The sequence below is a fragment of the Oncorhynchus kisutch genome, linkage group LG22 (assembly GCF_002021735.2).
Source record: "Oncorhynchus kisutch isolate 150728-3 linkage group LG22, Okis_V2, whole genome shotgun sequence".
Taxonomy (NCBI): Eukaryota; Metazoa; Chordata; class Actinopteri; order Salmoniformes; family Salmonidae; genus Oncorhynchus; species Oncorhynchus kisutch.
The window spans coordinates 28,922,031-28,948,165 of NC_034195.2; the positions used below are offsets into that span (position 1 = coordinate 28,922,031).

General features: G+C 43.7%; 1 protein-coding gene across 2 annotated transcripts in view; it reads left to right on the forward strand.

The window, feature by feature from the left end:
• The first annotated feature begins 791 nt into the window (after positions 1 to 791).
• Positions 792 to 26,135, forward strand: part of LOC109867473 (semaphorin-4B) — an 86,483-nt gene continuing 61,139 nt past the window's right edge. For both annotated transcript variants that reach the window (XM_031801627.1, XM_020456650.2), the window contains exon 1: positions 792 to 981. The gene's annotated coding sequence lies outside the window, so the exon portion shown is untranslated. The remainder of the gene's footprint in view (positions 982 to 26,135) is intronic.

Sequence of the window (26,135 nt, forward strand, 5' to 3'; positions counted from 1 at the left end):
CCAATTAATACTCTGATACTCTAAACAAATTGGGCAAGAGAAGTAAGCCTAGTTTTCCCACAGAATGTTTGAGATATGATCAACAGTATTTTTTTTATGGATGTAACCTTAGCCCACCAATGTCATTCACTGACTTTTATAATAATAGGCCTACTTTTGTGTGAAATGTTTAACTGTCAGGGGACTTCTCACTATATAGCTATAAAGCTTAGTCAAATAATTTTGGGATTTTTAATTTATTTAACTAGGGAAGTCAATTAAGAACAATGACGGTCTACACCGGCAGAACCCAGACAATGCTGGGCCAATCGTGCACCGCCCTATGGGACTCCCAATCATGCCCAGTTGTGATGCAGCCTGGAATTGAACCAGGGTGTCTGTAGTGACACATTAAGTACTGAGATGCAGTGCCTTAGACCGGTGCGCCACTCAGGAGCAGATACACAGATACGTATATGAGGAAAGTCAAATACAAAGGGACTTTTTGATTGAATTTAACAGGCTTAGGTTTTTCTTCTTCAACCCACTTCTTAGTGGTTCCATTGTTTAGAGTGGTAATTCTAGTTAAGCCTGGTTCATACATCAGATAGAACCAGAAATCAAACTAAGAGAAGACCATTCTGTGGGTGTATCCTGTCCTCTCTTTCTTCTCCCACTTCTGTAGAAGCAGTATATCAGAGCCCCTGCTCCCTCCCTCTCTGGCAGCAGTGTGGGAGGGGAGGGGCTATAGTGGAGAGTGGCCAGAGGAGAGGCAGGCTGTACTATGACAGGGTGTCAGACTGTTAGAGAGAGAGAAAGCAGACCGACACAGAGCAGGCAGCAGGAGCCCTTTAACTACTGCTACTCTAACTGCTCTACATGGATAATCTACTGGCTGTTCTATTACCCATTCCCCGACGGGCATTTCTCTCTGAGTCACCCTAAAAGGAGCCTTTTCTTAATCTGAAGATCATTTTGGTACAGAGCTGTGCAGGAAAGAGAGTAAGTACAACCCACTACAACAGAGGCAGCCCTGTATTCATTAAGAGTGCAGAGCGTTGCCTCAGTTAATCATTGATGTGTCTCCTGGGGTTTTGGTTACCTTGTGAAATGGACACTGCTGTCATTCTCCTGCCTCTCTCTGCATTATGGGCTATTTGATCTCTCTCTCTCTCCATGTACACAGGGCTAAAGTGGGTGTGTGCTGTTGACATGAGACAGCGTATCCCGTATTTAAAAAAAAAACAATAAGGTGATAGCAGGGCAGAGCTGCTTCTTCTTCTTCCTCTTCTTCGTATTCATATTCGTAGTGGGTAGCTATAGGCTTGGGTGTGTTTATTCTAGGTCCTCTTGCCTAAAGAGTTGTTGGTGTTGAACTATTTTTAAAATGAGTAATGAGTATACTGTAATGTGTGTGTGTGTGTGTGTGTGTGTGTGTGTATATATATATATATATGTACAGCTATTTACCTGGGTGAGTTCACATTTAAAGGCCTATTAGACTGTGCGTGAGCATCCATAGTAAGGCAGTGGTTGTTCTAGTGGAGCTGGCGGCTCAGTCTCTCCAGCACAGAGAGCGTGTGACGGGGAATGGGGCCTCTCTCTACAGATAGGAGTGAGCGAATGTGGCAGGCAGTGCACTCACATCCTCTCCCAGCACGGGAACTTCCTGTGAACTCTGTGGCATGTGGTATAGTTGGCTTTGTAAATGAAGGGAAAGAACAAACATAAAAAACGACATCAGATCTCATTTAAGAGTGTGTTGGCATGATTATGCCTCCCTTAGTAGTGCAGCAGGACTGTTGTGGTGGTTGGGGTTGTGATGTGATGCCAGTCAGTTCTTTTTTTGCTGTGGGTCTTACAGGGCATCTTCAGACCAGAGGCTGCAGGTTTTACTGTGTGAAACTCAAACCTCCCACCCTCACTCTGCTGGCAGCACAGTCGTGACATAATGCCAATGTGTTAGGTGTGTTCATTATTACAGAAATTGAAACTGAATCTATTCTATGAAGATGATTAACAAGCCAGCCTTTGTTACACTGTGTGCCTTTCTTTGGAGAGGGAGGCTTTATGTTACTAGTGCACACTGGTCAGTTGGTACGATAGGGTGTCAACATCAACCTATTCGGCACTACATAGCCTCGATACAGTATCACTGGAGTGCAATATGAACCACTATGGAATGTATCTCTCAAAGGCCAGTTCATTTTAGCATGAGGGTGTAGTCCAGTTATGTGACTCGACAGCTGGACATGTGATAGCCATCGCAAACATGGACGTGCTATAGGAGACAAAACAAAAACAGCAACTGTAGAACTACAGTAGAGATATTCTATCTTTTTACAACAAACAGTCAAAGGGAGTTCCTATCAGAATGAGGGGACAGATCAATTAATATACTCTTCAAACAGAGTGAATTCTGTTACCTGATGCACATTTGGAGAAGAAAAGCCTGCCTGTGCTGATGACCTTGTCTCTGTGTTTTCTTTTGGTCTGATCCGTAAAGACAACAGCTGGCAACAGCATACTGGGTACAGAAGCCTTGACAATGAGCTGCCTGTATGACTCTGTCACAAAGTGTTTGGCTTGTTGGTAAAGGACGGTGCCTGTTATATCAATATCTCAAATCCACACTCTAGCTACTCACTTCTAGCATCCCATTGGGAGATGGACATCTCATTGGGGTACATATTCTATATACTGTTAATGGATGGAGTCTATACCCTTAGATATGAACAGTAGGTTTATATAGTGGTATTCTCAATGCCAAAAGTAAAGATTAAATATCTAGTTTGGATATTGTGCTTGGACAATAACGTTAATTGATCATGTAAGGCCTAAAGTCAATATTATTTCATGGCTGTTTTTAGCTACAACCACTACATCCAGAATAGCCAGCTCTCCCTCTGCACAGTGGAAGGGCTTTCTTGATTTGCTGTTCCAGCAGCTGAGAGGGGCACAAAGCAAAGAAAGAAAAACAGTGCTTCTGTGCACTGAAGCTTCACAATGTGATCGCAATGGACAACCTGTTACAGATTAGTGATTGCGCTCAGAGAAAATAATGCATCACACTGTAGTGTCTTTGCACAGCACAACTCTCTCTGGCCCCGCTCTAGCACAACTCTCTCTGGCCCCGCTCTAGCACAACTCTCTCTGGCCCCGCTCTAGCACAACTCTCTCTGGCCCCGCTCTAGCACAACTCTCTCTGGCCCCGCTCTAGCACAACTCTCTCTGGCCCCGCTCTAGCACAACTCTCTCTGGCCCCGCTCTAGCACAACTCTCTTTGGCCCCGCTCTAGCACAACACTCCCTGGCCCCGCTCTAGCACAACTCTCTCTGGCCCCGCTCTAGCACAACTCTCTCTGGCCCCGCTCTAGCACAACTCTCTCTGGCCCCGCTCTAGCACAACTCTCTCTGGCCCCGCTCTAGCACAACTCTCTCTGGCCCCGCTCTAGCACAACTCTCTTTGGCCCCGCTCTAGCACAACACTCCCTGGCCCCGCTCTAGCACAACTCTCTCTGGCCCCGCTCTAGCACAACTCTCTCTGGCCCCGCTCTAGCACAACTCTCCCTGGCCCCGCTCTAGCACAACTCCCCCTGGCCCCGCTCTAGCACAACTCTCTCTGGCCCCGCTCTAGCACAACTCTTTCTGGCCCCGCTCTAGCACAACTCACCCTGGCCCCGCTCTAGCACAACTCTCTCTGGCCCCGCTCTAGCACAACTCTCTCTGGCCCCGCTCTAGCACAACTCTCTCTGGCCCCGCTCTAGCACAACTCTCTCTGGCCCCGCTCTAGCACAACTCTCTATGGCCCCGCTCTAGCACAACTCCCTCTGGCCCCGCTCTAGCACAACTCCCTCTGGCCCCGCTCTAGCACAACTCTCTCTGGCCCCGCTCTAGCACAACTCTCTCTGGCCCCGCTCTAGCACAACTCACCCTGGCCCCGCTCTAACACAACTCACCCTGGCCCCGCTCTAACACAACTCTCTCTGGCCCCGCTCTAGCACAACTCTCCCTGGCCCCGCTCTAGCACAACTCTTCCTGGCCCCGCTCTAGCACAACTCTCCCTGGGCCCCGCTCTAGCACATGCTTCCAATCACACTCATCATAATCCCAGGGGTCTTTTCTCAGCATTAGTCTGATTCCTCTTCATCTGTTGGCTTAGGCACAGTGACTCAGTACCTGTCAGTGTTTTTGTGTGCGTGTCTACGCACTTGCTTGTACATGTGTGTGTGAAATGGATCATGCAATTCATTCTGGCAGTAAAAATGAGGAATGTAAATAAACTTCAATCCTCACTCAACCCATCAGCTTATTGAGGAACCATATTAAGTAATGTGAGTGATCTGAAACACTGTCTCTCCGAGGACCTATCCACCATTATTACATTTGAGCCGTCATTCTTATTCAGAGCGACTTACAGGAGCAGTTAGGGTTAAGTGCCTTGCTCAAGGGCACATCGACAAATGTTTCACCTAGTCGGCTTCGGGATTCGAACCAAAGACCTTTCGGTTACTGGCCTAGCACTCTTAACTGCTAGGCTACCTGCCTACCTATTATGGTGACTGACTGCTACTTCAACCCTAGCTGGGACTGCGGTGCTATAATAAGGGTCTTAATGTGAGAGAGCGGTTCAGTTGTGCTGTGGTTTTGGTGGATGGATTGCATGAGTGAGAGATGGGTTAATAGCAGGAAGAGGGGGATGTGGAGTGGCCAGCCACTTGTAACCTGAAGGTTAAACATGGGCCTTCAGGGAGTGCTATTGCTGTGTGCTTACTGATGGGAACTCTGCAAACAGGCATTCAGGGAGCTCAGCTTGCAGTCTCGAGTGTTGTCCCAGTCCAGAGCAGTCCAGTCACTGTGGCAAGATGTGGGAAATGGCTGTGGACATGGATCCTAGGCAGAACCCTGTGTTTGCATGGCTGTCTTAGAGAGCCTCAGATCTGTCTCTTAATAACCCCTTAAGGTCACATGTGTACTATGAAGTGCCTCAGGCTTCCACCTTATTTTAACTGTAACTTTACACAGGCCCGTGGAATAGTTTTGAGAAGACATTTGGAATATGTTTCCACGTGGGTCAGCGTTTCTCATGTGTCCATGTGAGAATGGCAAAATTGTCTTCAGGGCACACTGTCCGTCACCCTCGGGTTCACACCGGTTCTTCTTGCATGTCCATGTTTCAAGCATTATACTGTTGTATTTTAAACCGTGGTGAGCTGGGGAATGTGAGTTTCTGTACCTCTCTAACTAATGCTCGACCTGGAGGGGAGCTAAATGTGTGACCTGCGTACTCCAAACGTGTCTACATGAAGTGTTTGTCACTTGTGTTGGTATGCCCCTCTCTGACGCCAGTGTGAGAGCTCCTGTATGTGATGATTAGAATCATCCCTCCCCATCATGACCTCCCAGCATTCCAGGTTGTGCCCTTTATGCAACTAATGGCGCTGCTGACCCTCCCAGACATTCCAGCTGCAGACCACTGATCAAATTAGGCTTTTAATTGCTTTTCTACTATAAGCAATTTTTTGGGGATAATATGTTCTTTATCAATTATCCAATTATGTGAAGGCCAACTGAACATTTAGCCTATGCCTAGCTGAGAAGTCACATGCTCATTACTGTGTTGTTGGATGATTCTGTCCTCATCTACCAAGTGTCGAATGGAGAATGTCGGTCACGTGTCATCTAGTCAGGAATCCCTGCTGATAGTTAGGAGTGGGAGGCGTGCACAGAGGAGAACAGGGAGGAGAGATGCTGGTATTTAGTCATTGCGTGCGTAGCTGGAATCCACAAACGAAGGAGTGAGTGAGGGTAGTATGCTGGCGTTATCCCCCTAGTTCACTTCTCCATGGCTGTGTGCAGTCATGAAAGAAGACCTGCGCTGCTCTCCGCCTCCCTTCGCGTCTCGCTGTATGAGCATGACGCACACCAGAGCTGTAACATTTTACAACCCCTCGCCAAAAGTCAAAGGCTCTGCCAGCTATGCCTTTCTTATGCTAATGCCAATGAGCCCTCACTGTAGTTAGCCTTGTGTTAGGTTAGCACATGACAGCTCATGTCATGACCCACTTAGCAAAACTTTGCACAGAGCAGCACCTCATATAATATAGGCCTACCAAACTGTTTTACAAACTCCTTTTACAGCGTGATCGTTTAACAACATGATAGCATACTGTACTGTTCTTTTTATCTACACTGCACAGTCTGTACTTAGCACTACAGATATGGAATATGAGGAGTGAGGTGAACTGCATGACTGATAGTAGACCGTGGCAGTCTAAAAGACTCTTATGGAAACACTGTAATCCAGGTAGGCAAGCATTGCAGGTGTTTGAGGTGAGAGACACAGTAGACACAGTTCAGTCTGAATAATTAATGGTATTGGATCGAATATGTGATATATGAAGAGCCAGGGCAAGACATCCGGGTGGCCTTTTGAAAGATGCTAACGTCTTATCCCGGTGCTTTCTCGTGGTGTGAGTGACCGCAGGGTTCAGGTAACTGTCCTTTCCTCTCTCCACCCTGGCACCTGTCCACTCAACTGTCTGCCTGACTACACAGGTCTGGGCAGCCTGGGAGGGAGACATATACAGATTTGCTGCTGATGCTGCCTGGGGTCCAGCAAGGCTTTCAGACATCTGGGGGAATGGAGCTGCTTAGCATGCAGGTAGCAGCTCACAGGAAGGAACTAACGCTTTTGATGCATTGATGCTCATTTTCCCCACTGGCGCTAGCATGGTCGGTGGGACAGAGGAACAGAGAGAGGGCTGCTGGTTAATTGGTTCAGGTCATAAAGATATTTTCATGCTGTCCTACACAGCTCTGCTTTAGTCTGTAAAAGACTGCTCCTCATGCTCCTGAATTAATAAATTAGGAAAAGGGACCTTCTTGTGTTTATTTGGAGGCTGCTGTACTATTTATTGCGATGGGGTTGCCCAAAAGAAAGAGCTACGCTGTGTGTTTGATTTTGTACTGAACAACAAAGCAACAGAGCCTTGTTTTTCAAGTTACAGTTCACCCTTGAGTTGCAGGGTATTTTGGGAGATGACCTTATATGGCTCCTGAAAGATACTTTATGCTCATTGTCTGAATTATGTCTTCTTCAAATGACTGTCTTCCTGCTGTTCCCTCTAATCAGTTGACTCTGGATCCAGGCAAAAAAGAAAACCTTTGGTTTGTTCAGTCTCAGCTCTAAGGTCAAGCAAGCTCTTTACGACCTGATAGTGGTCTAGTCTACCCAGCTGCATTTAGTCTACCTCATAGATTAACCTACAAAATGTCTCAGATAATAAAATAGGTTATCATTGTTCCAGTTCTGCATCATCTTTATTTTGTGTATATTGGAAATTCATGGCTACACACATTCCGTCTTCATAATTCTAGACTCACTAAAGCAACATCCATCTTGCTCTGCTCATGTCTGGAAAGGAGATTGCATCAGAGGGCTTAACCTGTGGTATGACAAGCCCTGACCCCTATGTTGTGAAAGTAGGTGAAGATGTCTGAGGAAATTCTATGTGGGCTCTAATATGGTATTGAAGAGGCTCAGCTTTCCTGCAACAGATCATTTCACTGCCATCTCTCCATGACATCAGCTCCCACCTCCATGCCTGCAGCCGCAGGGCCCTGCACAGAGCTGAGCTGTGTGGACGTGTCAGGACTCTGATTGGATCTCACACGCATCATCCACTGCACTCTACGGCTGGGCCCTTCACTGCAAACAAAGGCCACAGGAACTTCAAGGGTCCTTTTGGAGTTCACTTCACTCCGTACTACATTAACCAACAATCCTCTGCAGAGCCAGTGAAAGCAAATTGAAAGCTAACTCCCACTAGCACAAATCTGATATAAAGGTTATCAACTTATGCATTTTATGCATGTATTGAAAAGGAGCAATTACATTTTTACCCTTTTTCTTAGTCATTAAGTTCCATTTGCACTCTACTACTTCAGAGTGCTAGTTATGCGCACCATGCTATAAAAGAGATCTGCCTGTATGTACATGCAATCAGCTGCACTGAACAGTGTTATCTGATAGGCTGTCAATCCCCTTATTATGATTGTCTGGTTAAATAGAGCGGGCAGTCAGTCAGCCTTACTTTAACTCATCTTGCCCAGCACAACTTTTTACTAAGAAATATGAAGAAAACAGATTCAGGGGAAAACTTAAAAGAACAAGCCCTCCAATGTGAAGAGGTACATTTTGTAATATTCAATTAGTCCTAAAATTATACATTTTAGTATTAAAGTTGCAATATGCAAAAATCGCTCTGCCGTTTCCAGGTTGCTAAAATCCTAATAGTTCACCTAATTTCAGTTTGTGACAAAACAAAAGCGGAGAGAATCATTGTACCATCTTAAACACTGTGAAATATCTCAATAAACAAACATTTTCAGCTGTTTGAAGCTGGTCTAAAAGACACAAAAACTCAACTGAAAAACAGGAAGCATAGAAATAGCGCACATAGAACAGATCTACCACTTTTTAGACTCGCTTTCAATGAGAATGACAAATCTATAACTCACATTTCTATGTGCATTTGGTCAGATTGCCTGAAAATATACATATTGCAGCTTTAAACAAATGTTACAGTAGGAGCTGTGTTCCACTTTAGTGTTCCACTTTAGTGTTCCGTGGCTATCAGGTTGACACTGAGTGTCAAGACCGCGTCTCCTCCAGATTGCCAACCAGGCTGCCCCCTTTTGGGGTCCCCATTAGCTTTTGCAGAGGCAGCAGCTATTCTTCCTGGGGTCCACAGAAAACACACAACTTGACAAGTAACAAAATACTAAGACACTTAAACACTAAGACAAGGACAGTCACACACATTCTAAATACAACGATATACAAACAATACAACAACAACAACAAAATAATAGAAACAATACCACAACAAAACATGATATGTGTTAGTGTCTAGGTTTATTGGGTTCCACTGAGTGGAATGTACCCTACATATCTGTTCTAAAGGATTGATGACATGGCTGGAATGATTGGGATTCCAATGCATTGGTGACTCTTTAAGAATAAGTAGCATACTATCGATCACTCCAACTTGAGGTCACTGCAAGTGACACTCCATAAAAAAAAGGTCTGTCTGGTAGATACAGACAGGGGGCTTTGGCTGGTTCTTAGTATCATCCCCCACTAATTTCAAGGCTAAGAGAGAAGAAGAGGAACTTGAGCAACCACAGGCTTCAATGCAAGTCAGCATCTGCTGCCCCAGGATCAGTAGCTCTTGATTTACATATCTCTGTAAAACAGATTTTGTGAACCTGATTGCCTGTCTGATATTATTTTGCCAATCTTTTCACTGTAACATGGTTTACAATTCCATCTCAAAATGTTAGGCGAGCATTTTCTCCCGTCTGCAGCCCAGAGGACGGCTCTTATCACACAGAGCACAGCCTGACTACAAAGGTAGAGCAGCACAGTCTACATATTAAGGCAACTTCTGCATTCAGTTTGAACTGGGAGACCTATGATATTTATTATTACCTCTGTAATGATCATTATGACATTTCTGCAGTATGCAGATGTGCTACATGAATGCTCAGATGAAGGTTTACTACAGTACAAGCCTGTGTTGGGGAGTATTGAACTACATGTAGTTCAACTAGTAGTTTAACTACATTTTGCAGTAGCTTGGTGGTAGTTGAACTAAATTCAAATATTGGTACCGTTTTAAGCATTTAATTACTGTTTTGCGGTGTATCTAACTATTGGAACTACACACTACTTTTTTACAAAAAGATTAGAAAAATATGGGTGGAGTCAGCAAGTATGTCCTTTTATTTTTGGCATCAAACCTGCCTAATTTTCATTTGAAACATAGTTAGTCTTTAATAGGCTAAATTACACATTCTGTTACACCTGACCTCAGAACATCTTTTATTGCAATTTTTTTGTCTATGACATTTCAGATTTAGATATGATAATTTTTCACAGAGATGCTTGGATGTAGTGTACTACCTTTTTAAAGTAAACAATATTTTTCTTACTGGTAGCTTTAGAGTAGCTTAACTTATTCTAGTGTGAATTGTTAGTTTGGTAAACTATGAGCAGCTTCCACAACACTGGTACAAACCCTGCATTGAAATATCCATTTATAATCATCAAATCAAATTGATTGATATAGCCCTTCTTACATCAGCTGATATCTCAAAGTGCTGTACAGAAACCCAGCCTAAAACCCCAAACAGCAAGCAATGTAGGTGTAGAAGCACGGTGGCTAGGAAAAACTCCCTAGAAAGGCCAGTTGGCTTTTCATAGCCGATCATTGAGAGTATCTCTAGCGCTCCTGCTGTCTCTAGAGAGTCGATAACAGCAGGTCCTGGACAGGTAGCACGTGCGGTGAACAGGTCAGGGTTCCATAGCCGCAGGCAGAACAGTTGAAACTGGAGCGGCAGTACGGCCAGGTGAACTGGGGACAGCAAGGAGTCATCATGTCAGGTTGTCCTGAGGCATGGTCTTGGGCTCAAGTCCTCCGAGAGAGAGAATTAGAGAGAGCATACTTAAATTCACACAGGACACCGGATAAGACAGGAGAAGTACTCCAGATATAACAGACTGACCCTAGCCCCCTACACATAAACTACTGTAGCATAAATACTGGAGGCTGAGACAGGAGGAGTCAGGAGACACTGTGGCCCCATCCAATGATACCCCCGGACAGGGCCACAGGCAGGATATAACCCCATAATCTTCCCATAGCAAATAAGAGCAGCTTACATACAAACTGGTGCATGGAAGAGGGTGACCACCGACAAGCCTGTAGGCTGAAAGTCATGATCACAGTCAAATAGTGAGCAGATATGGAGTACATCAAAGAGGGCAAATATTAATGTCACCCCCCAGTTGGCTGTTATCGCCATCAGTTTTGGATATATGTATTTATTGCTTGCAGCTTTTTTCTCTTGTTTCTGGTACCCTACTGAGGCCACTTGTATGACTGCTTCATATGCATCATCTCCTCTTGCTCCTCTCAGACTTGATAAATAATCAATGTTATCCTCTAGGTCAGTGGTTCCCAGACAGGGGTAGTAGGACCCCTGGGGGTACTTGTCCTATCCACAGGGGGTACTCAAAAAGACTCATGAGACCATATGCCTACTCGTAGAATGCACGTGAGGGGGTACTTCAGGGGTACTCCTGGCAGACAAATTCAGTTGTTGGTACAGGAAGCCAAAAAGGTTGGGAACCACTGTTCTAGATCATATTATGCATAATTCATATAGAGTTGTATGCCGTTTCTCTGTTCTTCATATAGTAAGCTGTGTGGAAATGTGTGCAGGGTTTGCTATGAGCTGACCACAAGTACTCTGTCATAGAGAGACTCCTGCTCCTGTGTAGACATTCACCGAGACACGGCATTAGTAGGAGATGTGTTGGGCTCAGTGATTGATATTGAGTGAAGGTGATGTGCAGTGCTGCTGACCAGAGCTCAGCATAGAGAAGACATTGGGAAGAGGGAGAGTGATGGGCAAGGGGTGTGTCAGGGTTTTCGGAGCCTGCTCTCTGAGAAACCCTGGAGTGCAGGCATCTGTCAGTAACAGACCATGGGTGGAGGGGGAGGGGATGGATGAGGAGAAGGAGATGTGGGTGTCTATAGGGGCTGTGTGTCAGTGATGGCAGTGTGTAGGAGCAGAGGCTGAGCCCTTTATCAGCCCTACACAGTGATGGATGGATGGATGGGCTGAGCACACTACCCTGCACTAGCCAGCGCTCAGAGCATTTGTCTAAGCCTCTAAGCTATTGGAATGTGTGCAACCTTTCTCTATGGCCATCCAGAGGGGACACCCACACACCATTGTTTACAGCAGTTTAAGAATTCAGACCATCTTAATCTATTTCTTTTAAGCAGACTCCAATCTGAATACATTTTCCAGCTGGTTGAACCAAGATGGTGATTTCAAGTAGAGATTCAAATAGAGCACTGGGGCATGCACCCTTGTTCACTCACATTCTGAAGTAGCCTAATCTGCTTGTTTCTAGTCTCACCTGTTTTTTAATATGTTATCTTTGCAAGGCCTTTACCTCATAGTTCTCCTAGTCTCAAGGGAGCTTTGCTAAAGAATCGTTTAAATGTTTTAATGTTATCTATGCAGGTTCCATCTGGTGATCAATAACTATTGATTGGTTGAGTGACCATTCAATGACAAATTAAACAACTGAATGAAATGTTAATGAAAGAACTTTGTATTCGTACAACCTGATGTGTATTTGTCAAACCTGAAGTGTTAGTCATTTATAAGGCATACATCCACAGTGTACTTTTGAACTTACAATAATAGGCCCTTTCCAATCAAATAAAAACGTATCTACCACATGCAGTCAGAACCAAAGCAAAACAGAAACTAACTAGAGATACAAAGTCCTGCAGATTGTAACAAGCTTAGCGTATCAGGGTCCATATTGCTCCAGTAGTAAATGCACAAAGAGGGATACAGGGAGATAATTCCAAACAATAGAAAACATTTAGAGCGGGAGCAGCAAACATTTGGACTGCTCTGACCTACTTTCAGCAACCAGGAATTGTACAGCTCCTCACCTGTGTCTCACAGACGCTTTGACCCCTCATAAACCGAGCACGGCTTGATATCTTAAACAGCTCGCTGACAGTGGGCTCAATAACATTTCTGAAGTAGCACATTTCAGAGTGGATTGTATAGTTAAATGAATTCCTTTCTGTACTATTTTCCTAATGGAAATCCATAGAGCATCCAACATTTGTATTTTCTGGTATTTTTCTTTCATATGCTCGATTATGTGACATTCAAGCTCAAATGGTGTAGGAGGTTTGAGAGCCTGTCATGGCCTGCCAGGCTGGTGTGACTGTGATCATATGAGGGTCTCCTTTAGGCTCTAATGAAGACAGCAGCCCCCATGTGAGTCATCCTGCAGGCCCCCTGTCTGTATGTGTCATGGAGAAGACTGCATATCATCCCACTGTCAGGACTGCATGTGCATCTTATTACTGGGTGTCCACATAATTAGCTAGCCAGGCTCTGTCCCCATTCAGCACACATAAAACCTGGCACCAAGGGCAAATCAATAGTAGAGTGAGAGGGGAGAGAAGGGAGGACTGGCCTGGGTTTAGCATATACCCACCCCAGCATACAGTGCTGTATCTCCTGATTGTCCCATCAGTACTTGTGCAACACATTTGGGATGATAATTGCTCTGACTGCATGTAGAACAGCTGCGTGAGTGCTGTGAGCCAGGAGGCACAACAGATCCTCTGATGGAAGTGTTGTGACTTCTCTAATGGCTGTTGAAAAGGATGAACAGTGGGTATTCACCCCCCTTTGATTTTTTTTCACATTTTGTTGCATTGCAATGTGGGATTGAAAGAGAGAGAATTTTAATTTGGTGTCATGGGTCTACACAATATACTCCATATTGTCAAAGTGCAAAGAAAATGAAATGTTTTTTTTTTTACAGAATAATACCAATAAAATAACAGAAATATAGTTGTTGCATAAGGTATTCAGCCCTTTTGTTTAAGCAAGCCTAAAATAGTTCAGGAGTAAAATTTGGCTTAACAAATCTCATAATAAGTGGACTCATGGACTCACTCTGTGTGAAATAAAAAATATTTTTTACTGACTAACCCTTCCTCTGTCCCCCATACATACAACATCTGTAAGGTCTCTCAGTCAACTATTGAATTTCAAGCACAGATTCAACTACAAAACCAGGGAGCTTTTCGAAAGCCTCATGGAGAAGGGTAGGGTTTGTATATTGGTAACAATAACAAATCAGACATTGAATATCTCGTTAAGCATGGTCAAGTTAATAATTCTGCTGTGGATGATGAATTAAATAACCTAGACACATCAAAGATGCAGTTGTCGTTCTGAACTGAGCTGCAGGACAGGAAGGAAACTGCTCAGGGATGTCACCATGAGGCCAGCTACAGGGTTTAATGGCTGTGATGGGGGAAAACTGAGGATGAATCAACAACGTTGGAGTGACTCCACAATAATGACCTAAATGACAGAGTGAAAAGAAGAATAGAAATATACATAATGAAAATACTCCAAAACATTCATCCTGTATGTAACAAGACACTAAAGCAGGTGTTCTTCAACTTTATCAGCCTGGGACCCAAATGAGAAATTCTGTGTTTTCAAGCTTAGGAAAATATGCAACTATACATAAATATTGGTACATTTCATTGCCCTTATGCCTAAAACAAATGCATTATAGACAAAAAACAAATAACAATGAAATTAAATATCCATGTAAATATATACATGTTTTTTTTTCCACAATTAAAAACACTCTTACATATCTGTCTAGGTTGGACCTGTTGCTGTTAAAATACAATAAATCATTTTCATTCTGAACTGGAATAAACTGATTGATCACATCACACAGATGAATAACAGAACACACACACACACAGGCTTTTTGATAGTACAACCCTAAGTATCAGTACAGATGAAAAATGATCAGGCCTACTGTATATCTTACTGTATAAATTATTGTTGAAAATAGTTTAGGTTGGAACTGTTGCTGTTAAAATACAATACATATGTTTTATTCTGAACTGGAATAAACTGATTGATCATATCACACAGATGTAGACCAGAAAACACAGAGACACACAGTCCTAATGAGAGCATGTCTATTCTGGGCTCTGTTGACAGTGCAACACTGAGGTCATGCTCAGCCTTAACTGTTTCTGTACTTGTTTTTTAAGTATGTCAGAGTTGAGAACTTTGACTCACATAGGTATGTGGTGCCAAACTGGACCAGAACATCTACTGCTTTCTCAGTCAGACAGGAGACCGCTTCCTGCTGTAGATGAACAACTCAGAACTGTGTGAGTGTGTTTGCCTCAAAAAGCATCTTTCTTCAATCAGTTTATTCCATTTAAGAAGAAAAAATATTATTGTATTTTAACAGCAACAGTTCCAACCTAGACCACTTTTCAACAATTTCTACAGTAAGATGTACAGTAGGCCGGATCATTTTTCATCTTCATTTGTACAGTTGTGGCCAAAAGATTTGAGAATGACACAAATATTAATTTTCACAAAGCCTGCTGCCTCAGTTTGTATGATGGCAATTTGCATATACTCCAGAATGTTATGAAGAGTGATCAGATGAATTGCAAAGTCTCTCTTTGCCATGCAAATGAACTGAATCCTCCCAAAACATGTCCACTGCATTTCAGCCCTGCCACAAAAGGACCAGCTGACATCATGTCAGTGATTCTCTCGTTAACACAGGTGTGAGTGTTGACAAATACAAGGCTGGAGATCACTCTGTCATGCTGATTGAGTTTGAATAACAGACTGGAAGCTTCAAAAGGATGGTGGTGCTTGGAATCATTGTTCTTCCTCTGTCAACCATGGTTACCTGCAAGGAATCATTGCTTTTCACAAAAATGGCTTCACAGGCAAGGATATTGCTGCCAGTAAGATTGCACCTTAATCAACCATTTATCAGATCATCAACAACTTCAAGGAGAGTGGTTCAATTGTTGTGAAGAAGGCTTCAGGGCGCCCAAGAAAGTCCAGCAAGTGCCAGGACCTTCTCCTAAAGTTGATTCAGGTGCGGGATCGGGGCACCACCAGTACAGAGATTGCTCAGGAATGGCAGCAGGCAGGTGTGAGTGCATCTGCACGCACAGTGAGGCGAAGACTTTTGGAGGATGGCCTGGTGTCAAGAATGGCAGCAAAGAAGCCACTTCTCTCCGGGAAAAACATCAGGGACAGACTGATATTCTGCAAAAGGTACAGGGATTGGACTGCTGAGGACTGGGGTAATTTTCTCTGAATCCCCTTTCCGATTGTTTGGGGCATCCGGAAAAAAGCTTGTCCGGAGAAGACACGGTGAGCGCTACCATCAGTCCTGTGTCATGCCAACAGTAAAGCATCCTGAGACCATTCATATGTGGGGTTGCTTCTCAGCCAAGGGAGTGGGCTCACTCACAATTTTGCCTAAGAATACAGCCATGAATAAAGAATGGTACCAACATATCCTCTGAGAGCAACTTCTCCCAACCATCCAGGAACAGTATGGTGACGAACAATGCATTTTCCAGCATGATGAAGCACCTTGCCATAGGGCAAAAGTGATAACTAAGTGGCTCGGGGAACAAAACATCGATATTTTGTGTCCATGGCCAGGAAACTCCCCAGACCTTAATCCCATTGAGAACTTGTGATCAATCCTCCACAGGCGGGTGGACAAACAAAATCCCACAAATTCTGACAAACTCCAAGCATTGATTATGCAGGAATGGGCTGCCATCAGTCAGGATGTGGCCCAGAAGTTAATTGACATCATGTCAGGGCGGATTGCAGAGGTCTTGAAAAAGAAGTGTCAACACTCTTTGCATCAACTTCATGTAATTGTCAATAAAAGTCTTATGAAATGCTTGTAATTATACTTCAGTATACCATCATAACATCCAACAAAAATATCTAAAGACACTGAAGCATTAAACTTTGTGGAAATTAATATTTGTGTCATTCTCAAAACTTTTGGCTATGACTACTGTTACTAAGGTTGCACTATCTGTATCTTGCTTGCGAATGATAGCTATTAGCTGTGTACAAGGCCAGTGGATTGTTTGAAAGAGAAACTCACATCTACTACTATCAGAGTTAGTTAGTACTCCCTTATTTCTGCTTATCGCCTGTTATACAATGACAACAATGCGCTGCTAGCTGACTTACTTTTCCACTGTGGAAGCACTGTTTCCTGAAGCACTGTTTCCTGAAGCATTCTGCTCTGTTCTGAAAGAACTCCCTGGGTTTACCATCATGCTGTGGATGTTTGGTCAAGACCTGTCGTTTCATTACTAAGCACTTCCCCGCACAAAACACATTGGGCGCTCCTCGTTATAAGTTTCTATGAAAGAGAAACTCATCGCTGTACATGTGTTTCATGACAATTGAGCTCAGTCAGAACTTGTGGCTAGCATGAATCCATTTGATGACAGCGGTGAGTGATGGTGCGTTGGAATGACAAGTCAGTGGCAGACAGCGCATCATCTGCTACTGAACGACAGTGCTGCATCGTGTGTATCGCGGCGTAATCTTCAAGAAAACTGCAGAAAAAAGATAAGGTAAACCGCAAAGCACATGTGCATCTCCCTCTCACACTCACACACCTGCCAAACTGAGGAGAGACTGCTGCTAAGCAGAGAGCACACTTGGCCAAATCAATTCCAGTAATGAATGAAATAGTTATATATTTACTCTGGCACATCACAACCCACCATTATCAGGTCCGTGTCGGTGGCGACCCATACTTTAAGAAAGGCTGCACTAAAGTAATAGTGACAAAAAAACAAGGCAAAATAATACACTTTTTGGCCTAAATGCAAAGCCTTATGTTTGGGCAAATCCAACACAACACATCACTGAGTAAATTCCTCCTTACTTTCAAGCATGGGGGTGGTTGCATCATGGTTTGGGTATACTTCAAGTCGGCAAAGACTGGAGTTTTTCAGGATAAAAAGAAACTGGATGAAGCTTAGCACAGGCAAAATCCTAGAGGAAAACCTGCTTCAGTCTGCTTTACACAAGACACTGGGAGACTAATTAACCTTTCAGCATGACAATAAATCAAATCAAATAGTATTTGTCACATGCTTGGTAAACAACAGGTGTAGACTAACAGTGAAATGTTTACTTCCGGGCCCTTGCCAACAATGCAAAAAAATAAAAAGAGACAGTAGAAAAAACATAAACATAAACACAACAAATAAAAAGAAAAATAATAACAAAATAAATACACAATGAGTAACGATAACTATTCACTGGTTACCAGGACCGACTCGATGTGCAGGGATACAAGGTATTGAGAGAAAGTATTCATACCCCATGACTTTTTCAGTTTTGTTATGTTACAGGCTTATTCTAAATTGGATTAATTTGTTTTTTTTCCCTCATCAATTTACACACAATACCCAATAATGGCAAAGAAAAAAAACATTTGCATAAGTACTCAGTACTTTGTTGAAGAACCTTTACAGCCTTGAGTCTTTCTTGGTATGATGCTACAAGCTTGGCAAGCTTGGCACACCTGTATTTGTGGAGTTTCTCCCAATGTTCTCTGCAAATCCTCTCAAGCTCTGTCAGGTTGGATGGGGAGCTTTGCTGCACAGCTATTTTCATGTCTCTCCAGAGATGTTCGATCGGGTTCAAGTCCGGGCTCTGGCTGGGCCACTCAAGGACATTCGGAGACTTGTCCCAAAGCCACTCCTGTGTGGTCTTGGCTGTCTGCTTAGGGTCGTTGTCCTGTTTGAAGGTGAACCTTCACCCCAGTCTGAGGTCCTGAGCGCTCTGGAGCAGGTTTTCATCAAGGATCTCTCTGTACTTTGCTCTGATCATCTTTCCCTCGATCCTGACTAGTCTCCTAGTCCCTGCCATTAAAAACATCCCCACAGCATGATGCTGCCACCACTATGCTTCACCATAGGGATGGTGCCAGGTTTCCTCCTGATGTGACGCTTAGCATTCAGGCCGAAGAGTTCAATCTTGGTTTCATCAGATCAGAGAATCTTGTTTCTCATGGTCTGAGTGTCCTTTATATTCCTTTTGGTTGAGAGCTTTAAGTTCCTTGGTGTCCACATCAACAACACACTAGAATGGTCCAAACACACCAAGACAGTCGTGTAGAGGGCACGACAAAGCCTATTCCCTCTCAGGAAACTAAAAAGGTTCTACAGCTGCAACATCGAGAGCATCCGGACCGGTTGCATCATTGCCTGTTACGGCAATTGCTCGGCCTCCGACCGCAAGGCACTACAGAGGGTAGTGCGTATGGCCCAGTACATCACTGGGGCTAAGCTGCCTTCCATCCAGGACCTCTACACCAGGCGGTGTCAGAGGAAGGCCCTAAAAATTGTCAGACCCCAGCCACCCCAGTCATAGACTGTTCTCTCTACTACCACATGGCAAGCGGTACCGGAGTGCCAAGTCTAGGTCCAAAAGGCTTCTCAACAGTTTTTACCCCCAAGACCATAAGTCTCCTGAACAGGTAATCAAATGGCTACCCGGACTATTTGCATTGTGTGCCTCCCCCAACCCCCCTTTTACGCTGCTGCTGCTCTCTGTTTATCATATATGCATAGTCACTTTATCTATACATTCATGTACATACTACCTCAATTGGCACCACCCACCACCCGCCAAGCCCTCTTTTATGCTACTGCTACTCTCTGTTCATCATATATGCATCGTCACTTTAACCATATCTACATGTACATACTACCTCAATCAGCCTGACTAACCAGTGTCTGTATGTAGCCTCGCTACTTTTATAGCCTCGCTACTGTATAAGCCTCACTACTTTTATTTTTCACTGTCTTTTACTGTTGTTTTTATTTCTTTACTTACCAATTGTTCACCTAAACCTTTTTTGCACTATTTGTTGGAGCCTGTAAGTAAGCATTTCACTGTAACGTCTACACCTGTTGTATTCGGCATGCGTGACAAATAAACTTTGATTTGATTTGACTCCAAGCGGACTGTCATTTAACTTTTACTGAGGATTGGCTTCAGTCTGGCCACTCTACCATAAAGGTCTGATTGGTGGAGTGCTGCAGGGATGGTTCTCCTTCTGGAAGGTTCTCCCATCTCCACAGAGGAACTCTGGTCCTCTGTCAGAGTAACCATTTGGTTCTTGGTCACCTCCCTCACCAATGCTCTTCTCCCCTGATTGCTCAGTTTGGCCGGGCGACCAGCTTTAGGAAGAGTCTTTGCGGTTCCAAGCTTCTTCCGTTTAAGAATTATGGAGGTCACTGTGTTCTTGGGGACAATGCTGCAGAAATGTTTTGGTACCCTTCCCCAGATCTGTGCCTCACCACAGTCCTGTCTCGGAGCTCTACGGACAATTACTTCGACCTCATGGCTTGGTTTTTGCTTTGACATGCACTGTCAACTGTGGGATCTTATATAGAATCATCCAAATCATGTCCAATCAATTGAATTTACCACAGGTGGACTCCAATCAAGTTGTAGAAACATATCAAGAATGATCAATGGAAACAGGATGCACCTGAGCTGAATTTTGAGTCTCATAGCAAAGTGTCTGAATACTTATATAAATACATGATTTGTTTTTCTTGTATGTACACATTTGCAAACATTTCTTAAAAAACTGTTTTCTCTTTGGCATTGAGGTATTGTGTGTAGATTGGTAAGGGAAAAAAACATATTTAATACATTTTAGAATAAGGCTGTAACATAACAAAATGTGGCAAAAGTCAAGGGGTCTGAATACTTTCCGAATGTACTGTATGTACATATAGTTAGGGATAAAGTGACTAGGCAATGTGATAGATAATAAACAATAACAGCAGCGTATGTGATGAGTCAAAAGAGCTTAGTGCAAAAGGGTCAATGCAGATATTTCAGGTAGCTATTGGTTAACTATTTAACTAACTATTTAGCAGTCTTATAGCTTGGGGGTAGAAGATGTTCAGTGTCCTGTTGGTTCCAGACTTGGTGCGTCGGTACCGCTTGCAGTGCCGTAGCAGAGAGAACAGTCTATGACTTGGGTGACTTGAGTCTTAGAACATGTTTAGGGCCTTCCTCTGAAACCACCTGGTATAGAGTTCCTGGATGGTAGGTAGCTCGACCCCAGTGATGTATTGGGCCGTACATACTACCCTCAGTAATGCCTACAACACAAGACTAAATCTTCATTGAAGTTGCTTACCAAGAAGAAAGGGAATGTTCCTGAGTGACCAAGTTACAGTTTCGACTTAAATCTGCTTGAAAATCTATGGCAAGATTTGAAAATTGTTGTCCAGCCATGATCCCCAACACCTTGACAGACATTGAAGAATTTCAAAAGAATAAATGGGCAAATACTGCACAATACAGAGCCTTACCCAAGAAGACTCACAGCTGTAATCGCTGCCATAGGTCTTTCTAACATGTTTTGACTCCGGGGGGTGAATACGCATCTAATAAAGATATATTACACGGAACCCAAACCGGCTGTGCGCATGCGCCATCGTGCATAAATGTATTTTGTCCCCCTACACCAAACGCGATCACGACACGCAGGTTAAAATATCAAAACAAACTCTGAACCAATGACATTACTTTGGGGACAGGTCGAAAAGCATTAAACATGTATGGCAATTTAACTAGTTAGCTTGCATTTGCTAGCTAATTTGGCCTATTTAGCTAGCTTGCTGTTGCTAGCTAATTTGTCCTGGGATATAAACATTGAGTTTTTCTTTTACCTGAAATGCACAAGGTCTTCTACTCCGACATTTAATCCACACATAAAACGGCCAACCAAATCGTATCTCTCCTCCTTCCAGGCTTTTTCATCTTTGAACTTATATGGTGATTGGCATCTACACTTTTACCACCAGAACTGGCAAAACATTTAGTCTTTCATTCACCCACGTGGGTATAACCAATGAGGAGATGGCACGTGGGTACCTGCTTCTATAAACCAATAAGGAGATGGGAGAGGCAGGACTTGCAGCGCGATCTGCGTCAGAAATAGGAATGACTTCTATTTTAGCCCTTGGCAACGCAGACGCTCGTTGGCACGCACGAGCAGTGTGGGTGCAATAATTGAATAACATGGATTTCTACATTTATTTTGCGATGCTCGCGCATGCGATGCATCCGGTCTGGTCAGCATGTTAGTGTTTAATTTTTCATGAATCATAAAAATCTACCACGTACATTAGAGTATATGTTGGAGATCGTTGACTAAAAATGACAATTAAATCCCACTTTGTAACACAATCAAATGTGAATAAATCCAGTACTTATGATAGGCACAGTATAGAGGGGGAATAGAACCTGCAGCCTTTGATTTAGTTGACTATACTATGATCAGCACACAAGACAAAGATCATAACGGGTGATTTTGCATATACTTGGAAAGTAGAATCAGTTAAATAGGAACCAGTTGGAGCCCAATCAGTAGCGTCTTTGATAGTGTTGGAGAGAAGAGAACATGATTTGCAATGCATGCATTAAGAGTAGGCTATAGGCTAAACACTAAAGTATTTAATTTCATAGAAGTCAGATGGCAACCAAGGCTGGTTTTCTAGGTCACCACATAGTCTCCTGTGTCTGGTTTGAACAACTCCTCTCAACCATTCATTCATTTCTCTGATTCCTATTATACAGTCCCCCTGCATTAGTAAAGTTGTAAACAGTATAATCGTATTCTCCTTGCATTGTCTATCAAAGCAAATGTCAGCATGAAATATTTACCCAGGCAATTACGTATGGTAAGCATTTTATTTCAGCTTTCTCAGGGGGTCCTACTAACCATACACAGCTAAGACAACAATAACAACTCTGCCCTGCATTATAATAGTCAGATCTGTGGATAGAGCATGTAATCCCTCAAGTGTTGGGTATTTCAATGAGGACTCTAATTTGTTCCTGAGGAGCCCTGTAATGGTTTATCTTTTGTGGATGGATTTTTGAAGAAGGCAGAGTTCCCATGTTAAACTCACAGTGCATCCTAAACAGCCAGGAGAATCTTTACAAAGATTATCAGCCCCCTATGTACTCTCAGAATCACCTTCCGGAAAGCCTACCGGACTGGTCCTCTCACACCATGGGATAGCCAGTAGTCCCATATACACTGAACATAACTATAAATGCAACATGCAACAGTTTCAAAGATTTTACTGAGATACAGTTCATATAAGGAAATCAGTCAAATTAAATAAATTCATTAAGTCCTAATCTATGGATTTCACATGACTGAGAATACAGACATGCATCTGTTGGTCAAATAACAAATAAAAGTAGGGGGCGGGATCAGAAAACCAGTCAGTATCTGGTATGACCACCATATGTCTCATGCAGCGCAAAACATCTCCTTCGCATAGAGTTGATCAGGCTGTTGATTGTGGCCCGTGGAATGTTGTCCCACTCCTCTTCAATGGCTGTGCGAAGTTGCTGGATATTGTCAGGACCTGGAACACGGTGTCGTACACGTCGATACAGAGCATCCTAAACATGCTCAATGGGTGACATGTCTGGTGAGTATGCAGGCCATGGAAGAACTAGGACATTGTCAGGTTTCAGGAATTGTTTACAGATCCTTGTGACATGGGTCCGTGCATTATCATGCTGAAACATGAGGCGATGGCGGCGGATTAATGGCACGACAATGGGCCTCAGGATCTCGTCACGGTATCTCTGTCAATTCAAATTTCCATCAAATGTAATTGTGTTCATTGTCCGTAGCATATGATTGCCCATACCATAACTAAACCATGGGGCACTGTTCATAACGTTGACATCAGAAAACCACACAACGCCATACACGCTGTCCACCATCTACACGGTACTATTGAAACCAGGACTCATCCGTGAAGAGCACACTTCTCCAGTGTGCTAGTGGACATTGAAGTTGAGCATTTGCCCACTGATGTCAGTTATTAAGACGAACTGCAGTTAGTCAAGATCCTGGTGAGGATGACAAGCAAGCAAATGAGCTTCCCTGAGATGGTTTCTGACAGTTTGTGCAGAAATTCTTTGGTTGTGCAAACCAACAGTTTCATCAGCTGTCCGGGTGGCTGGTCTCAGATGATCCCGCAGCTGAAGAAGCCGGATGTGGAGGTCGTGGGCTGGTGGTGTTCTGCGGTTGTGAGGCTGGTTGGACATACTGCCAAATTCTCTAAAATGACGTTGAAGGCGGCTTATGGTAGATAAATTAACATTTAAATGATCTGTTAACAGCTCTGGTGGACATTCTTGCAGTCAGCATACCAATTGCAAGCTCCCTCAAAGCATATGACATCTGTGGCATTGAGTTGTGTGACAAAGCTGCACATTTTAGAGTGGCTTTTATTGTCCCCAGTACAAGGTGTATCTGTGTAATGATCATGCCGTTTAATAATCAGCTTCTTGATATGCCACACCTGTCAATTGAATGGATTATCGTGGCATAGGAGAAATGCAAACAAATTTGTTCACAAAATTTGAGAGAATTGGGACATTTCTGGGATCTTTTATTTCACCTCATTTAACCAACGTTTTAGATTTTTGTTCAGTATATGTGATATAGTGAGGAGGAAGTAGAGGTGTTCCAATGTACAAGACAATGAGTGACAATTGCAACATATACTGTGGAAAATAATCCGGTGACATCAACTGAAGCAACATGGGCCTCCTAAAAGTAGATCAGCTTACAGTGGAGTTTATCAAGAGTAGTTGAAGAACGAATAGAGAAAAGGACTTGACTTTAAGTTTTCCTCAATCCATCTGCATTCACAATCTTATGAAACTTTCTTCATGACAACACACTAGAGGTTTTAGTACGCCTGGTTTAGACCCTGACTGATATGTTTTGACAGGGAGATTTGGCCCCAGTGCCCGGAAAAAGTCCTGGCTGCAAGGAGGAGGGAGGCTGAGTGCCAGCTCTCTCACTCAGTTAGGCCAGCACAGCTCACACCTCACAAAATTGACCAAACATCAATGGAATAGTTTCCCAGGATGTTGAATATGAACTAGGTTATTTTTCTAGTCAGAACTGACCAAAAATGACTCCTAAGATATGATTGTCATAACTCACACAAGGAATATGCCTAGACATTGGCGTTGTGAATGTCACGATGATGGCGTCGGCATGCAGCACATTAGATACTTCCTCCCTTAAAGGGGGAAACAGTCTGCCATACTGCTCTCCTCTTTCAGGTTGATGAGTTCTAGTTCCTTCCCCCACATTACAGTAGGGTATTAATGCAATAGGTACAGCCGTGATAGTGATCGCAGGCCTGGGCTGGCTACAGACAGAGACAGCTACTTTACATTTCATCAGCCAGCTAGGTGCTTCTGCTGGCTCCACATCTGTTATGGATATTTACCACAGATGGGAAATGGAATACCATTTAAAATATTTTCATTACTAAGAGCTGGTTTATTTAGGCAGTTTGCTGCGTAGGTTTCAAAGACAGAGGTGATTAAATATTCTCATCCACATATTACAATAATCTATCAATGAGCTGAGCTCACAGATCACATCTGATATCCTCCTAACAAAGTAGGCATTTCATCCAGTCAGCAGTGATGAAATGACCAGCTACTGACCATGTGTCAGAAGTTCCTGTGGTAAGACTAAAGTGTAGATTCACACACAGAGTGCAGAAGGTGTTTATTGCACCTGAAAAACAGGGCTATGTTCAATAACACAAGGTTGACTAAGAAAATAAATACAGAACCATACGAAACCAGTCGTCGACAGCTGGACAGTACCAGGCTCCGCCTCCCAGGGAAACATGTGGGGTTGGTAACCAAGGACACACTGAAACGGAGTAAGACAGAAGGATTAAGGAATGAGTGAGTTCTGAGCGTATTCGGCCCAGGCCATATACCGACTCCAGTCGTGTGGAGAGGCAGAACATTGTTGGCGGATGTACTTCCCTATTTCTTGTTTCAGGCATTCTGTCTGCCCGTTGGTCTGGGGATGGTACCCAGAGGAGAGGCTGAGGGCGACCCCCAGTCGGTCACAGAATGCTCGCCACCCCCGGGAGACCAACTGTGGCCTGCGGTCGGAGACGATGTCCTCCGGAATCCTATACAGACAGCACACCTGCTGGAACATACACTCAGCCAATTCCATGGCGTTAGGTAAATTGGGAAGAGGAACCAGATGACACCATTTTGAAAAATGGTCAGCTATGACAAGGATGGTTGTGTTGCCAGAGGATTCAGGAAGGTCTGTGATGAAGTCAACAGCTATGTGGGACCAGGGTCTGTGAGGATTTGGCAAAGGTAGAAGCTTACCGTAAGGTAGATGACGAGGGCTGGGTTCTTGCATGGCAGAGTGAACCTCCCACTGTACCAGTTCCATAATGCAAGAGGAAAGAAGAATGGTGTAGGGTCTGATTTACTGGTCGAAAGGTCAAACTGGTGGGGGAGAGCATCAGCATTTACGTTTTTCTTTCCAGGGATGTAAGCAACATGAAAATGGAAGCGTGTGAACGAGAGCCCAGCGGGCTTGCCTGGAGTTTAACCTCTTGGCCCCTCTGATATAATCCAGATTACGATAATCTGGGATGTTGTGTTCCCTCCAACCAGTGGCGCCACTCCTCAAGGGCCAGCTTGATGGCGAGGAGTTCTGTTCCCCCACATTGTAATGCCTCTCAGCGGGGAATAACTTCCTGGAGAAGAAGGCACAGGGATGTGATTTGG